This window comes from Grammomys surdaster, unplaced genomic scaffold (genome assembly GCF_004785775.1).
Source record: "Grammomys surdaster isolate TR1022 unplaced genomic scaffold, NIH_TR_1.0 63, whole genome shotgun sequence".
Lineage (NCBI taxonomy): Eukaryota > Metazoa > Chordata > Mammalia > Rodentia > Muridae > Grammomys > Grammomys surdaster.
Genome location: NW_021604565.1, coordinates 7,078,858 through 7,097,609, shown reverse-complemented (window position 1 = coordinate 7,097,609; position 18,752 = coordinate 7,078,858).

The following is an 18,752-nucleotide window of genomic DNA, read 5'->3' as shown; positions in this document are numbered from 1 at the left end:
CTATCTATCTATCTATCTATCTATCTATCTATCTATCTATCTATCTAATCTTTCAATTCTAAAAATCAAGATATAGTTATCAGTTGTATTATGGAATTTCATACCATTTACCAAATTCCCAGATGTGAAAGAAAACCCAGTGATATAAAATGAAACCCTAGGCTCCTGGCAAAAATGAAACAAGATGCTATTCCTATGAGGAATGAATCCCACAGACTATGAAGTGTTTGCACCCTTATTAAGACTCGAGAAAGTGGAAGTGATGACTTTGAAATTTCACAGGGTATATTTCATTTTATTACAATAAATAAAATTATTACAGAATGGTATGTCTAACTGATTAATTTACTATAACAACATTAAATTCAAAATGACAATAATTTCTATAAACAATAGCCTTTAATAAGTATTACTAATATATAATATATGTATGTATGCATGTGTATGTGTGTACTTGCTTGTTTATAAAGTTAGCAGTATAGTATGTTATGTAAAAATAAAACAAAATTCTTGGACATTGAGAACCATTTTTAGGAACACATAACACTAGCATTCTTTTTATGTTCCTATATTTCCTATAAATCTTTATTCATTTAAACACAGAAACGCATACACAAGCAAACATTCTTCTGTCTCCTTAGTTTGATAATGTATCAGCAAATGTAATATATTCTTTTTATTGCTTAATATTATATATGTTTATTGTTTTAAGGCAATGTTTTTTGTTTTGTTTTTGTTTATTTTTATTTATTTATTTATTTATTTATTTATTTTTGGTTTTTCGAGACAGGGTTTCTCTGTGTAGCCCTGGCTGTCCTGGAACTCACTCTGTAGACCAGGCTGGCCTCAAACTCAGAAATCTGCCTGCCTCTGCCTCCCAAGTGCTGGGATTAAAGGCGTGTGCCACCACTGCCTGGCCTAAGGCAATGTTTATTATTACACTTTTTAATTGAAATTTTTACAAGTGCTCATACTGTGCTTTGATGAAATCCACCACCCATCCTTTTCTCTCCAGTTCCTTTCATATCCTCTATGACTTTTCTATGCCATATTTATGTGTTCTCTCCTTGGTGTTTTTAAAACCTGCTGTGTCCACTTAGGGCTGTTTTGGTAGAAGAAAGTTTCTATGCTCACAGATCTCCAGATAAACCAAGAATGTTAAGAACCCAGGATTTTTTTTTTCCAAAGGGAAGGATCTATAACCTGTTTTTTCAGAATGCTTAGAATTGCAGGTAATTAATAACCTAGTGAACTGTAGTATTTGTTTGGGCAGGCCATATCAAGCTCCCATAACTAGAACTGAAAATACCTAATAACTTAATTGACCCTTATATTACATGTATCATTATCCATGCCCCTAAGCTTCCACAGCCAGGATCAGAGGTACCTAATAGTTTAAATAACCTCTACATTGCCTGTATAGCCAGGGCTTCCCCCAGCTACCATGGGAGAATCAGAGGTGGCAAATAGAACAAATGACCTCTGTATTATCTGGATGACTGAGACCAGACCAGATCCTTCCTTAGGGCCTTAAGATAATACAGATATCCTATCTCCAGAACCCACTTTCTTTGAAGATATGACACAAACCTGTAAGTCCACATTTAACACAGTTTAAGTGGAAAATGTTTTTAATGCTTTCTACATTTATATTCATACCAAACAAAGTATATGTGGAACCTAGTTTGATATATCACGTGAAGTTGTGGCTAAGTTGAAGCTGCTGTCACTTTGCTATTACCACATACTTTGTTTTATACTTACTAACATATATCAAAATTTCAGGATAATGTGTTTTTGATGACAGTTTTATGCATGCATGTAACATAATTTGACAACATTCACAGCCTCTATTACATGTGCTTATCCTCCCTTCCCTTTGGCACTTTTTACCTTCCACAGCCTTTGTGATCCTCTTTCATGGTCACATATTTTCCACACATGAGTGAGAGCACTCAATACTTCTCTCTGCGAGTCTAGCTTCCTCCATTTTCCATTGTATTACATGTAATATGATGTCCTCCAGCTTCCTTTGTTTTCCTGAATGATAGGATTTTCGTCTTTGATATGGCTAAGCACAGCTCCAAATTGTCATGAGGGACAGTATCCTTCCTATGTGCCCTATTGATTGTGCTGAGGTTGAGCTTTTGGGACTTTTATGGAAGATGTTCAAATCGATGTTCATTGAGAAAGCTAGTCATTGTTTTAAAATGTTGTGATTTTACTAAATTTCGAGCCAGAGTAGCACAGACTTTTGAGAATGAATCTGGAAGCATGTGTTTCCTGTCTATTTTGAAGTACTTTGGTGTTGGGCCTTCTTTAACAATCTGGTAGAATTTATCAGTGAGCACAAGTTGTTCTGATATTTTCTTTGTTATGAGGTTATTTATCACTGCTTTGCCTTCACTTTCTGACATATTTGTTTAGTTTTGAGAATCTTGATTAAATACTGACTGGCAAGTTACATATGTTTATAAATCTACCGTCTTCCTCTAGATTTTTTAATATATTTGAGCATAACTTTTCAAAATATTTCTACATAATCCTCAGTAGGATTAATGAAAATATATGGCTTTATTTCTTCCATGATGTTACTATGGATGTTTTCTTTCAGTTACTTTAGCTAAGTATTTGACAATGTTTTTTTCAAAGAACTGATGTTTATTTCATTAATTGTTTATATTGGTCTTTTGGTTTCTCTATTAATTTTCTTTCTAACAATTATTTTCCTATTTTCCCCACAAAATTTAGTTGGGTTTGTTATCATTCTGCTCTCTAATATTTCTTTGGTTTTTTAAAACCCATAATCTCATCATTTTACTTTTATTGTTTGATAACTTGTACATAAACACAACGTGTTGAGTTAAGTTCACCCCATCCACTATAACTCATCACATCTTCTCAATTGTTCTTCCCGATTTCATATATTCTTTTGGGAAAGAGAAACTCACTGAGTCCACTTACTAGCACCAATATGTGCATGGGAATAGTACCATTGTTGCCTGTGCCCTGGACAGCTCTCAGACCAACCTACCTGCTCTTGGGGGTTAGGGGCGAGTTGGAACAGAGTCAAAGACACAGACTCTGGGAACTGGTGAGAATGCTTCAGCAAGCTCATCTGAGCACTGCTGCAAGCTCTTTTAATACCCTCTACCCACACCCCAATTGGTTCCAAGAAAGTATCTATTCAAAACAGATTAGATGTCTGATTGGCTGGCATTATTTGCACTGGCAATCTTTGCTCTTTCAGGCAGTCTTTAATTAGGTCCTCCTGCAGGAGATGCTTCTGCAGCTGAACCCAGTGTTTACATAGAGGCAGCCCTGCTGTTCCTGCTACATACCATCTGCTAAAGAATGGGTCGCCTCTCAGAGCACACATTGCCAAACTAAACTGACCCTCCCTCATCATCAATTGCAAGTTTTTTTCAGAGATTATCACAGAAGAAAATACTGAAGATTGTAAGAATGACAGTGAATAATTCCAGCAATAGTTATCCAGATACAACAGTGAAGGTACACATATGAACTCAAAGTAAATATGCTTGACTAGACATGTGCAAGATAAATAATGAACAAGCTGTCTCTGCTTCTTAGAGTTAGGCTAGCAAAGTTATGAATCTCCTTCTCAGAATTACTTTTGTTATATCACTCATACATAGGACGCCACAAAAATAGGCACAGTCCTCTTCCAGAATAGGTCACCTGAATTTACGCACTGACGTGGTTCTTCCTGTCCCATGACCATTGCACTACCAGGTACAACTACACTGCCTGGAGCATTCTGACATTATCATTTATACATATGGAGAAGTAAAGGTATGTCTTATGCCCTTGATGAGATGAAAATGAATGACTTCTCTAAGGAGGAAAGATGAAACTTTTCTTTACAGCAGAATGCTTTATTCTTGCTGAATTGTGTTTGAAATCCTCCTCCAACAAAAATAACCATTTGTAACTTTGTTATCTGTGCTACTGTTTAAAAAAAAGAAGTAGAGACTTACAGAAACAAAGTTCAATAAAAAACAGATGTTTGGCTAAATTCTTATGAAATTGTGCAGAGCACAGTGATTTCTAGCCACAAAGACTGGAAATTCAAAATTTAAAGTTTTTGTATTTTATTTTAAAAGGAAGGGAAGGAGGAATGAGAGAGGCAGGAGGAGGGGTGAGAGAGAAGGGAGTGGGAGACGATGGAAGAAAAGAATGAGAGAGGGAAGGATGGTGACAGGAAAAGAGGGGAATGAAAGATGATGATATGAAAGAGAAATGGAGAGAGGGAGGGAGGGAGGGAGAAGAGCTAAGAGGGAGGGGAGATGAAAAGACAGGCAAACAGGGAGGAGGAAGAAGGTCCCTATGAGCTGTCACATAAAAGTCAATATGACTTCAAGCAGGAACATTCCTGACATACTTCTGTTTACCTAATTTTACCTCCTTCCAGTATTTCTTCTCATCTCCAAAGCTTGGTTGGTCTACTGCACTCCATGCCACTATCCATGTCTCTGTTCCCTTGCATGCTAGATTTGTGATTTCCTTTATCTTTATCTTACACATGTCTTTATTTTCTGTTACCTGAAAACTTCTTACATCTACATATGAAAATCTAGGATTATTAGAACTGTTTCTCATTTATCAAGAGTTTAATAATTTTCAACATGTGTCTTTGTGAGTTGTTCTAACATTTGCCAGGGGTTCTCTATTAGATTCATAGGTCTTTTCTCTTTCACTGGCTCCTTTCATTCCCAGATTCCTGATATTATTATTTCTTATTATCGACTCTATTGGAACTATAAATGTTATCTTCAGATTATTTCAAATATGATCATTACTTGATTGTTGCCAAATAATAGAAGATCCACAAGTAACTCACAATAGACTATTTCAGACACTTTCTCTTCTAAGTCTGGACAAGCATTTCTAAGTGCCCACTGTTTGTTTTTAACCTTAATGTGATATTAAAATCCACAAATGAGGAAGCAGTGTGAATAGGAGCAAATATTTATTCTCTTTCCTTGTTCATTTTAAATGTGAAGAAATACAACTTAGCATGGTTCTGCTCTTTGACAGGAAAACTCCTAATTAGATGTTGATTTCACATAAATTCTGTGCTTTCTATTTCTGCTTTGGGAAAATTGATCACCATTAGTGAGCAGTATTCTTCTCAACTGATGGTTACGCTCAAGTTCTGAAAGAGCAGAGAACTTGCTACTGGAGTTTGGCATGTGTTCTGAGAACACATCTATAAAAACAACTGGTGAAAAGTAGTCCAGGTCACAGGGCACTTAATCAAGAAGCAGATTGTCAGTGATGTGACTTTTTAAAAATCTTACAAGGTACAAAATGTGTCATCTGTCCTAGAAGCCCTACCTTGATCTGGGAGGCTGGTTACTAAGATTAGTACCAAAACTTCTGGTGATACCAAGCAGCTTCAGGAAGCTAAGGCCCCCAGTTGGCCCTGTCATGAGCATGACTGTGTATACTATGTCCAAATTAAATGCATTGAGTTAAACATTAAAACGTAGAACAGCTTTTACCTTAGATTTTTTTCTTATCAGGAGGCTAAGTGCTGTAAGCACGTTTAATTAATGGTGAGGTTAATTATGAGAAATGTCAAGATATGTCAAGAATGCCTGGCACGTGGAACATTTATAGATAAGAGAATAATGTTTCTGAAGCTAGAGAGTTGAGGCTAGGGCTAGGGAAGAGCAACTGGAAGGTTGAAGATGTAAGCTACATGCATACTCTGAACATTGCTTTCTGAGGACAGTGGGGACACTCAAGTTATTGTTTAACAAGGCTATGCTCTGGTTCTAATTTTCAGAGAAAAAGTATTATATCAACATAGAAGATTGACTTCAAGCTTTGCTGCTGCTGAGGCAGCATCTTTTGTAAGAGAAGTTTTGCTAAATATAGATGTGGAATTAATAAGTTAAGTAAGTAAGGTACAAGAGTTTCCACACTTTTGGGATTAAGGGATAGACACATTGGTTACTCAGGATGTGGTACAGGGAAATAAGGAGCAGGAGAGGTTACCAGAAAGAAACTTTAAGTAACTTAGCATGGCACATTGGCCTGATTTAGCCTTTATTACAACAGAAGATCCCTTCCTCTATGAAAATCTCTCTATTCTTTCTATGCTCTCAGTAAGGCTACTAGGAACCCAAGGCTGTGGGCGATGGGACTCGCGGCTCTAAAGTGACAGAAAAAAAAAGAAAAAGAAAAGAAAAACCTGACGGTTATTTTAACTTTAATCATAAAATACTATTCGTTATAAGCCTAATAGTATCAGGAGAATAGTGCCTCATAAAGGAAACACTCGTGAACTCTGGAGTTTGCCAAGTATTTCTAAGAGATCTTAATGGGTTAGTATGTGTTTCTACAGCTGTTAGAAAACGGAATTTCTCCTCATCAGAAATGTTCGCACATTCTTACTAAGCCCTAAGTGACCCCTTAATATATGTTAAATTTGTATGTCATTATTCCTATGCTAGTGTCAAAATCATCAAACTATGTTTAGTTTTTATTTTTCTCAGTGTCTCTGAGGATCTGTATTACCATGCTAACCATCAAATCTTATGGACTTTTTCTTAAAATTTTTCCATTCACTAGGGTTTTTTTTTCTGAAAATAAAACATTTATTTAAAGAAATTTAAAAATGTATATTTACTTTTTACCTCAAAACTTTTTCATGCAATAAAATGCTCTAGTTTCCTATCCAAAGTTTTATGCAAGTATATCATATAAAACAGCTATTAATTGTAACAGTTGATTCCCTCTCTCACAGTCTTCATTGTACATTATAATTTGGAATGAGTACATCTATCATTTTCAATTATGTAATTTTAGTATCCTAAACAAGCTTTTTCCTGTGCATTAGTTTCTGAAAGTAAAAGAATTAAAGCCACCCTTCTTCAACAAAAAATATTTTTTGCTTCAATCTCCATTGAGATTATAAGTAAAGATTGTCAGCATTCTTTAAGGCTTAACAATAGAACATTTAAGACACAGTTAAGGGAAAAAAGCTGGAAGGAAGATAACAATTCAGATTACAAAGAAAGTTATAAATAGAAGTTATGGTAGAAACACTCTGATATCAATTCTCATTTACTAAGAGGTATAATTTTGCCAATGACAACTCAAAGATATAGGCATATGTAATTACTTCTGTTTCTTTTGGATATAATTTCCAGTATTTAAAGCAACTGAAATTTTTGTTCACTAAAAAGAAGAATTTAAATGATAAACCCAAGCTAATTAATTATTTTAAAATATAATTTGACAATATCCTACCCTACTATTTTAGTCTGATTTTGTGCAAGCATACATTTTTTTTATGAAATCAAATACTTTGCCTGAAATTGTGACCTGTAGAGTAGCACATTCATAAAATTAACATTGACAGAACCACAAAGTATTACTTTCTAATTCAGGTAGAATTATTAATGACTGATGTAATGAATCGAATATCCCAGAGTTGTTATGCAGAGTACATCTTTTCATTTGCTTCTTTCAAAGATATCCACAATAAAATCACAGTGCTACTTATAATATGTAAGAGTATAGAAATAACAACATCAAGCAACGTTGAAGCATCTATTAACCCCATTCTGGCCACAGCTCTTTGGAGAATCAAGAGCATTGTCCACTTTTTTGAGGTGTCGATTTAGGTGTCTATTAATTACAGTCAGTTTTATCACCCACTTTTTAACCTCACTTCTTTCGGTTTGGAATATCTTTGAGGCAAATTGCAATGGGAGAAACAAGACCCACTTTTCCTTTTTTCTCCAAGCTAAAGCAAGCAATGTAGCTGTGACAGGCAAGCCAATCTACAATGACTTGTAATGGGAAAAAATGTTCAAGGTAGAAAGGAAAGTTTCTGTGACATCATAATGTTAAGAAAAAGGAGAGAAGTGCATTTTGTTGGATTAGTCGGAGGCACTTGATGCTGAGCACTTTATGGTGCTCATCCCCAATCATCCGTACTTCCGGCGTAGAAAAGTGTGGAGACTATCACAGCAGACACAGCTGGGTTTTGGAAATACAATCAAATGGCTCACTGGAGATTTCTGTGCATATTCCTTCCTGCATTGAACATGTGTCATTTCCTTCTGTGAATACTCATGCAAAAGTACTAGCAACAGGAAGCACTTTTTTTTTTCTTAATGGCCAGAAAATCCAGTCTGGGTAAAAGCAATGGGTAAAAGACTGGGTAAAATCATTGTAGAACAAAGTTGTTCCTATATGCAGAGACATAATGAAAAAAAGTTGACGGATGTATTCTTTTTATTTGATAAATATCACATGAATTTCACTTTAATTTTACCCCTATTATCAATGTACATTCTGAGACAGTTATTAAACAAAATGGACAAAGATGACCAAATTGTTCAATATAGATAAACTGAGCCTTTTAGTTATGATCTATAATAACCTGTTTAATGGTGAACTTGTTACTGTAAAACCATATACAAGAAAATAGTTAAGGAAACACACTGAAGATTTTCCCCCCAGTGTGTGCTTTAAACCCAAGTAAAATCTCTTGCTCAAATATAATTATTAGTGTTTTATAAGGTTAACACATTAATGAATGGAAAATAATGCATACATGAATAAATAACATGTCTTTAAATATTTTAATTAATATAAGCATGTGTACATCAGGTATAATTATAATGTATATTAATTCCCTATAAATAAAGTTAACAATATATCCTAATAATGTAAATTCCATATATTAAATTATATAAGAAATGTAAGCGAGCACCTTCATGACTGAATTTGTTTATTTTCTTATTTTTCTCTTTTTCTTTTAAAACATACATTTTTCCACAAACCATATGAAGCTCAACCTTCCAGTTTGAACCTGTGCCTGGAGCAGACCTGGAGCATGACTCTGCATCCACTCCTACAACACACAGAGGGAGCCTAACTCCCAGGTGCTCTGCAACACCCAGGATCACAGTCTCATAACACCCAGAGGGAGCTCAACTCCCAGGTCCTCTAACAGGCCCAGGATCACAGGACCCAGGGATCTCCACCCAGCCAGAGGCATGAAACCTTCCTTCCAGTTGAGGTTTTAGCATTCGCTCAGCACCCAGTCCTGGGACATCCAGAGAAAGCCCTACTTCCAGGTGCTTTGACACGCCCAGGACCACAGGATTACAAAGGAAGCTCAACTGCCAGTTGGACACACCCAGGATCACTGGAACTCTGACACACTCAAGATCACAGTTGAGGCCACAACATCTTTCCCAACATTTCCCATAACTGAGATCTCCACCGGAACCAGGGAAATACAAACTCCAGCACAGCAAGAGGCACTGATTCTTTCCAGCTTGCACCTGTGCAAGAAACAGACCCAGGGCTCTGGCTCCCCACACACTCCTGCAACACCCAGAGATATCTTGAGTCGTAGGAGATCTGACACAACAGGATTTCAGGAGCTTGGTCACACCAAGACTTCAGAATCCCAAAGGTAGCTTGACTTCTGGGACCTCTGACACACCCAGGATCTCAGGATCACAGGATCCAAGAATCACAGGATCACAGAGACAACTGGACTCTGACAAGCAAGTCCTGGATACCCCCAAACAGCAGAAAAGCAAGACTCTCATTTAAAATCACATCTCATAATGATAATAGTGGATACTAAAAAGGACATAAATAACTCCCTTAAAGAAATAAAGTAGAACAGAGGTAAACAGGTAGAAGCACATAAAGAGGAAACACAAAGTTTCCTTAAAGAATTACAGGAAAACACAAATAAGCAGGTGAAGGAATTGAGAAAAACCATCAAGGATCTAAAAACGGAAATAGAAAAAATAAAGAAATCACAAAGGGAGTCAAATTTCAACCTAAACTTGTCAAAAAAGATAAGGAAGGACACTTCATACTCACCAAAGGAAAAATCTACCAAGATAAACTCTCAATTCTGTCCATCTATGCTCCAAATGCAATGGTACCCACATTCATAAAAGAAACTTTACTAAAGCTCAAAGCACACATTGCGATTCACACAGTAAGTGTGGGAGACTTTTTGATGGACAGTCTCATTAATGGACAGATCATAAAAACAGAAATTAAACAGAGACACAGTGAAACTAACAGAAGTTATGAACCAAATATATTTAGCAGATATCCACAGAACATTTCATCCTAAAACAAAAGAATATACCTTCTTCTCAGCACCTCATGATACCTTCTCCAAAACTGACCATATAATTGGTCACAAGACAGACATCAACAAATATAAGAAGATTGAAATAATCCCATGCATCCTATCAGATCAACATGGACTAAGGCTGGTCTTCAATAACAACAGAAAATCCACATACATATGGAAGCTGTACAATGATAATTTGGTCAAGGGAGAAATAAAGAAAGAAATTAAAGACTTGTTAGAATTCAATGAAAGTGAAGGCAAAACATACCCAAACTTATGGGACACAATGAAAGTAGTGCTAAGAGTCAAACTCATAGCTCTGAGTGCCACCAAAATGAAACTGGAGAGAACATACATTAGCACCTGAAAGCTCAGAACAAAAAGAAGTAAATATACCCAAGAGGAGTAGACAGCAGAAAATAATCAAATTCAGGGATGTAATCAACCAAGTATAAACAAAAAGAACTATAAAAAGAATTAAACCAGGAGCAGGTTCTTTGAGAAAAATCAACAATATAAATAAACCTTTAGCAAGATTACCCAGAGGGCACAGAGATAGTATGCAAAGTAACAAAATCAGAAATGAAAGGGAGACATAACAACAGAAACAGGAAATTCAAAAAATTATCAGATCCTACAAGAAAAACCTATACTGTATAAAACTGGAAAATCCTGATGAAACAGACAATTTTCTAGACAGACACCAGGTACCAAAGTAAGATCAGAATCAGATAAACTATCTAAACAGTCCCATAACCCTAAAGAAATAGAGGTAATCATTAACAGTCTCCCAACAAAAAAGTCCAGAAATTTGTAATTTTGTAATTCTAAATAAATTTGAGAATTTCTCTTTGTAACTCTATGAAGAATTCAGTTGGAATTTCAATGGGAATTGCATTGAATCTGTAGATTTCTTTCAGCAAGATGGTCATTTTTTACTGTATTAGTCCTGTCAATCCATAAGCATGGGAGATCTTTCCATCTTCTGAAATCTTCAGTTTTTTCCTTCAGAGACTTGAAGTTCTTCTCACAAATATCTTTCACTTGCTTGATTAGAGTCACACCAAGGTATTTTATATTATTTGTAACTAGTGTGAAGGGTATCATTTCCCTAATTTCTTTCTCAGTCTGTTTATCCTTTGAGTAGAGGAAGGCTACTGATTTGTTTGAGTTAATTTTATATCCAGCCACTTTGCTGAAGTTGTTTATCAGGTTTAGGACTTTTCTCGTGGAATTTTTAGAGTCACTTAAGTATACAATCCTATCATCTGCAAATAGTGATATTTTCCCTTCTTCCATTTCTATTTGTATCCCTTTGTCCTCCTTTTGTTGTCTAATTGCTCTGCCTAGGATTTCTAGTACTATACTGAATAGGTAGGGAGAGAGTGGGCAGCCTTGTCTAGTCCCTGATTTTAGTGGGATTGCTTCAAGTGTCTCTCCATTTAGTTTGATGTTGGCTACTGGTTTGCCGCATACTGCTTTTACTAGGTTTAAGTATGGGCCTTGAATTCCTGATCTTTCAAAGACTTTTACCATGAAAGGATGGTGAATTTTGTCCAGTGTTTTCTCAGTATTTAATGAGATGATCATGTGTTTTTTTTTCTTTGAGTTTATTTGTATAGTGGATTACATTGATGAATTTCCATATATTGAACCATCCCTGCATTCCTGGGATGAAGCCTACTTGATCATGATGGATGGTTGTTTTGATGTGTCCTTGAATTCTGTTTACAAGAATTTTATTGAGTATTTTTTCATCGTTATTCATAGCAGAATTTTGTCTGAAGTTCTCTTTCTTTGTTAGAGATTAAAGGTGTGTAGCATGTCTGAATTCCAGCGGAATCAAACAGACCTAGATTTTTGGATGTGATCCCTTGCCACAGCAGTCATGTGTCTGGATTAAAATTTCTCTACAGAAAACTTTGAAACAGCAGTATAATATAAATAGATTGCAATATGTTTATTCCTAATAAGTACTAAAAGGGATGACAGAAGAGGAATAGAGGCTACTGCAGAGAAATAGTAGGCATGTTATTAATACAGATGAAAAGCGAAAAACTTAGACAAAATGAGTGGAAACTAAGGGAAAGGAATAAATTGAAAGTATATGGAGGAAAAATGTGTACTAGTTAATAAATACCACATTTTTCCAATTTTAACATGCATATATTTTGCTATTAAAGTTTCCGAAATTTTACAATATTTATTACCAATGATTTTCACTATTAAAAAGGAAGCTATCACAAAATAATTGTGTTCAGGTATAATTATCAAAAAGGAAAACCAATAATTTACACAAAATATATTTATTTTATTATTAATGAATAATCTAGTGAGATACAAATTTAAGTGAGAAAAATGTATAGTCAAAAGCTACGTGAAATGTGAAAATGAGTATATTAATAAACATGAGTTTGTTTATTTTATAGAAGGCAGTAAAGTATAATGTGTTGAATCACATTTATAACTAGATAAAATTTATCTTTTCAAAACTGGTAATTCAATAGAAATCAGAAATTCATCCCAGAAACCAAAATAAAACTAATAGTCATCAACATTTGAGTAATTGAAAAAAGATTCAAATAGTCTGACAATCATGTCAAGAAATTTTGCATGTAGGAAATATTCTAATTCCTGGGTGGAAGGTAGGGGCTCTGAAGACTCAAAAAATGTAACTAGATCCTCTAGGCTCCACCTACAGATAAATAAACAGGAAACACTTGCTGGAAGAGAGGAGACTCTTCAGCTGAGCTCTCTGCAAATAGTGCCTGGAGATTCAGGGATTCCTGTCTGAGTCATTACTTAAAAGGATGTGGGGATTCCAGGAATGCACTTCCCTTCGAGTCACTCAAGCTGGATAAGTTACTTGTGTAAGCAGATCTAATAAGCAAGTTTAAATGAAGACTCAACTACATACTAGAATAAAGCACATAATTTCTTAGAAATAACAATTACACCTATGAGCTAAGTGCAATACTTTAGATTTTAAAAATATACTGTTCAATGTATGGAATCAACATTTATTTTGCCAACATATATTAGTTAATTTTGAAAGGTGTCATCAAAAGAACTAATAGCAAACAAGATAGAAAAAGTCACTCAAATGAGTGTTGAAAAGCAAAAATTTACTAATGTTAAGTAAAGTCTAGACTTAGTGTAGTAATCTCATAGATTTGGTACTATTTCCTAAAGAACAGAAATTGACACTGTTATTAAGAATTAGCTTTATTGAAATGTTTGGTCTACAAAACTCAACTGCTTTCCAACTTTTAACTTAAAATGTTAGTCTGTACTAAGTATTTGGCCATAAAGTATCAGGAGTTTTTGCTTGACACTTTCTTTTCTGCAAACTGACACTTCATTTTTTTATTCATTTAATGTCTTCCTAGAGAAATAGTTCTGTCTTTAATTTATCTATCTATGAAATCCTACAGTACACAAGAACAAATGTCAGGAAAAAGACTATAGGTAAAAAAAATGCCAATACTTACAAAACTTTAAAAAATGAATCCAAACATTACTGGGGATCAAAGGTGAAATGTCAAACTAAATTGGATGGAAACAAAGCACTGAATAGTGACCTGTGTCCACCAATTCATTCAATTTCCATCCGGAGAGGAGCAAAAGATACCTGTACCACATTCCATGAAGCTAATGCAGAGAGATTGCTAAGATTAATGTCCTCACTCAGTAAAGACAAGTCATTGATAAATTGCTTGTGACCTGCAGCCTGCTGATAATTTGGCACAAGGACACACATGTGACACACTCCAGGTTGGTTTTCCAACATGAGAAGACATAGGTAACATGCTCTTGGGTGGAATTCCACTGTGAAAGAAACCCCTGGATGTTGTTCCAGCATAAGAACACAAGGTAACATGCTGTTGGGTGAAGCTTCATTGTGAAAAACACAGGTAACACGCTCTAGGATGGTGCTCTACTCTGAGATCACATGGGTAGCACAGTCCTGTATGGTGCTTCAGCTTTCTCTTTGAGACTGATTTTATGTTAACTACAGAAAATTATAAACATGTAACGTAATCTAATTTATAGATGCATGAATACTAAGAGAGAGTAGTGTAATAAAGCTAAATACTTTCTTTTTTGTTAAAACTTTTTCCTAATGTGCAAAAATATAGGCCCGTGGCTTTCTGTTTTAACTGTCAAAAATTGCATTCTTATTCTCCCCATATTACATGTATCATACTGCCACATCAGAGTAGCCTTTGTAATATAATGATGGTACCGCCTTTTCTTTTCTGTGAAGATTAGAAGGCATTGTCTAAGGCCTCACGTGCATTGAAATGCTTTAAAATGAAAATTTTACATCTTAGAATGAATAGTTGTGGGAATATTGACTAAGAAAACATCTATCTAGCTTTATCAGTACATCCTATTGCACATTTTCGTTCAATGAAAAGAGATGTATTTTCATACCCAAAACGATGCTGAATATCTAACTTTTATGTCAATGTTGTAGGAGCTAATTGCATTAGAAAATGCCTTCTATAGAGAAAAAACCTTTCAATACATTCTGAGATACGATATTACTTACAAGGCTTCTAGCATCTTTCAAATACAGTAAATGTGTTAACACACAGCATTTATGTGAAATTTACCAACATGATTCCTATTTTTAAAAGTGAGTGAGGTGGCATCCGGGTGTAGATTCTTACTAGTCCCCAATTATGAGTCAATGTTGTTCCTATCCAGGGAATGACTCTCTAAGTCAATAACTATACAATATACTGCTGTCCATCATGCTTGTATACATTACCTCCAGAGAGATGTAAAGACCGGTTTCAGTGTCCATGATGCTTAGTTTATGTATAACTTAGTTGATGTACAACTTCACTTGAGCATATAATTCAGATTTGCCAAAGAATATATTTATAGTCTTGTCTTTTTCTAGAATTTTGTCAATATAGTAACCTAAGTTTAAGCATAAACAAGGATATTTGTGTGTATTTGGGGGGTAAAAAATCCAGTTTCAGCTCTGACAAATAAAGAGACCCCTCCAAAAATCTTTACTTTTGTCCTTAAAAATATGAAAATTTGAAAGTTAAGGAAAAGTCAGAAGACAGAAAAATGATGGTGCAGAATTCCAAAGAGAAAGCTGAAGCCAGATAGTTCCAACCATGTAAAGGAGAATCAACTTAAACTGAAAAGGGCACATAAATGTTAGTTCTGATGAACGACTGGGTTACATGAGGAACAGAATAACAATGGGACCTCCTCATAGTGTTGTTTACAGTCCCCAAACACTAACAGAGTTTCATGGTTGAGAACTAAGAAAAATGCCCTAAGGTCTCTAGCAGGGGAAATTAAAGTGCAGACCTGGGAAATATTACCCAACAGTAGCCCTTAGCATTCTGATGTTGTATGAAGAAAGGCTCTCACAGAGTGTGATCTTATTTGAAGAAGATTACAGAAGCACAAGCAAGACCTGCATAGATTCCAGCCAGATGTAAAGGAGGAAGTTGACATAAGTCCCCACCACTAACCAAGAATCTATTAGTGATTTATATTCATTGGCAAAGGGAAAATCACTTTTCTCCATTAGGACATCACTGTGTATATCAACCCCATTCATGGACAGGCCAGGAATAAGTAGTTGACTAACTCAGTGATATTTTTATGGATTTTTTACTTCATTTTTTATCTGCATTTTTTTGTCCTATTGGTCTTTTTCTTATTTGGTTTGGTTTCTTTGTTTCTCTCTCTCTCTCTCTCTCTCTCTCTCTCTCTCTCTCTCTCTCTCTCTCTCTCTCTCTGTGTGTGTGTGTGTGTGTGTGTGTGTGTATGTGTGATGAAATAATGTTACTTCTCTCTTACTCTAAATTCTCTGCCATATCTAGGAGATGCTGTCTGACTAAAACGTACTTGAGAATGTCACAGGCCAATGGCATAGCTCCACTGAACCCTGAGATGTCATCATAGCATTGCAGAACATTCTCCACCCAACATCAATACATTGCATCAATAACAAGAACAGAAATGACCATAGTGGACATAAGGTCAGTGGCTGCAACATACAAAGGACACAAACTAAGGAAAACTGTGAATCATATAGACAATAGGAGAGAATATAAGAACAAGAGAGGATATGAAATCTTTGGCACTACAGCTAAGCAAACATTAAAACAGATATAAATAAACAGAAATAAAGTTTATCATTTGAGAATTTTATACATCTACATAATGCAATTTGATTAAATGCAACCCCTCAACCTTCTATTCTATTATCTACTGTCCAAGAAATTAGATTTTTAAAAGTATGTCAAAAAGCAGTATCTGAAGAAGAAAGTAAGCCAGAGGACCAGGTTAAATATGACAGAGATGTAGGAATTATTTTATAAAAAATTTAAAATATTATTTATAACTTAAAAGCATACTAATGAAAATGAAAAAGCATGAAAAACTAAGCATGGTAAGAAGTGATTTTAAGGATAAATCCAAAGGAAATGGCAGAAAAATCAATACTGTTATAGAAATGATGAATAGAATATGATTTGAGGACACAATGAACAAAAGAAAAACAGATATATAACGTTATACAATTTAAAAAATATGATTCTGAAATAATTGGAATATAAGAAGGGAAACAGAAACAAAAGCTAAATAAAATGAAGGGAAAGTGAGGAGAGAAGGAAAGGAGGCAGGGTGGGTGGGAAAGAAGGAGAGAGGGTGGGTGGGAGGTAGGGTGAGAAGAAGTGAGGGAGAGAAGAAGGGAGGGAGGGTAAGTCAGACCAGAGACACGTATCTGAAGAATTTCCACAAGAACTGACAGACACCATATATTAAGTACAATAATCCACTAGACATTTTAAAAATTCTTCACATTTACATTTTATATTAAAACTAGGGAACACAAAAGTAATAAAGAAATTTCTAAAACAAGCCAAGCAAGGGTAGATGCAGTACACACAGGCATACAAAGAGAAATTAGAGCAAAAACCACTGCCCAGTTGTCATGTTAATAATCACTCAAGAAAGAAGAAATTGCAATAGCTTAAATGTTGAAATAATCTAATATTCTTTATGAAAGGAAAGTAGTATTGGGCAAAGAGAAAGACTTTAAGAAATCTTGATTCTTGGAGATGTTTCATACTCTCAGAGAATTAATTGCTGTCTGAAGGGCTACAAATTATTTTAAAAGTTTTTAAAAGGGGAGACAAGTGAGCTTAGGTATATAAAATGAAAGCAAGTCCAATATATGTGAATACACAAGCTCTTGTCTGATTGATAACTTGAAAATTAACTCAAGTGACAATCAGACTCTCAATGTGAGATCAGAGAGATAGAGGCACTCATGATCAATCACATTCCTGTCCACAAGCTTCCACCTAGGATAATGCTCACGTTTGTAATGAATTCCAATGTCTGCTTAGTTCTCAACCAAAACTATTTAGTCCATGCATAGGAATTTCAGGAACCATGTCAGTCACTCTTTTCTACTGACAACTGCACTATTACTGTTGACATCTTACCTTAGTTGATACAAGTAAAGTCAAATTTCTCACCTTGTCAAGTGAGGATCATCCTGATGGGGAGCTGAAATATACCACAATGGACAACATTGATCAATTCCTAAAATCATGTTCTTCTGAAGGGCTACTGTATGGAAGACCAAGTAGGAAGCACTACTGGGTACTGGGTGTTGAGGAAGAAATGCATGAAAATCAGGTCTGACCTTAGGAACTAAGTAAGCTGCACTGTATCTCAAGGTTCTCTCTCTCTCTCTCTCTCTCTCTCTCTCTCTCTCTCTCTCTCTCTCTCTCTCTCCCTCCCTCCCTCCCTCCCTCCCTCCCTCCCTCCGTCTCTCTCCCTCTTTCTCTCTCTCTCTCCCCTCTCTCTCTCTCCCCTCTCTCTCTCTCCCCCCCTCCCCTCTCTCTCAGTTCTTATTCTTTTGTTCCCTTCATTCTTTTCTGTTCCTATGTCCTCTTTCCCTTTCATCTGTATTTCTTGCTAAAGGCTAGATTTAAGTATAGAAATAAAATTATGTGGATGATTATGAGCATCTGAATAGCTAGCACTAAGAATATACAAAGAACAAGGTTGGAAATACAGCTCAGTGGGGAGGAAGTGAGTGAGGTCTTGCCACTCCATGAGAACGGACTTAAGAGCCCAAGTATCTGTGTGGATCATTGACTTTTCTCAGGCTTTAAAATTGGTGAAAACAAGTTAAGGAAGAAATTATTTATTTATTTTATTTACACTTCCAGAGAGGGGGGAGGAAGTGAGTGAGGTCTTGTCACGCCACGAGAACAGACTTAAGAGCCCAAGTATCTGTGTGGATCATTGACTTTTCTCAGGCTTTAAAATCGGTGAAAACAAGTTAAGGAAGAAATTTTTTATTTGTTTTATTTACACTTCCAGAGAAGGGGGAGGAAGGAGGGAGGGAGGAAAGGAGGGAGGGAGGGAGGGAGGGAGGGAGGGAGGGAGGGAGGGAGACAGAGACAGAGACAGAGACAGAGAGAAAGACAAAGAGACAGAGAGTCAGAGAGAGACCATAATAGAATGAGTGGAATGACAGCAGGTAGCCAAAAGAGTCAGCTGAGAGGTCTCATATTCAAGTGCAAACACAAGCAGAAAC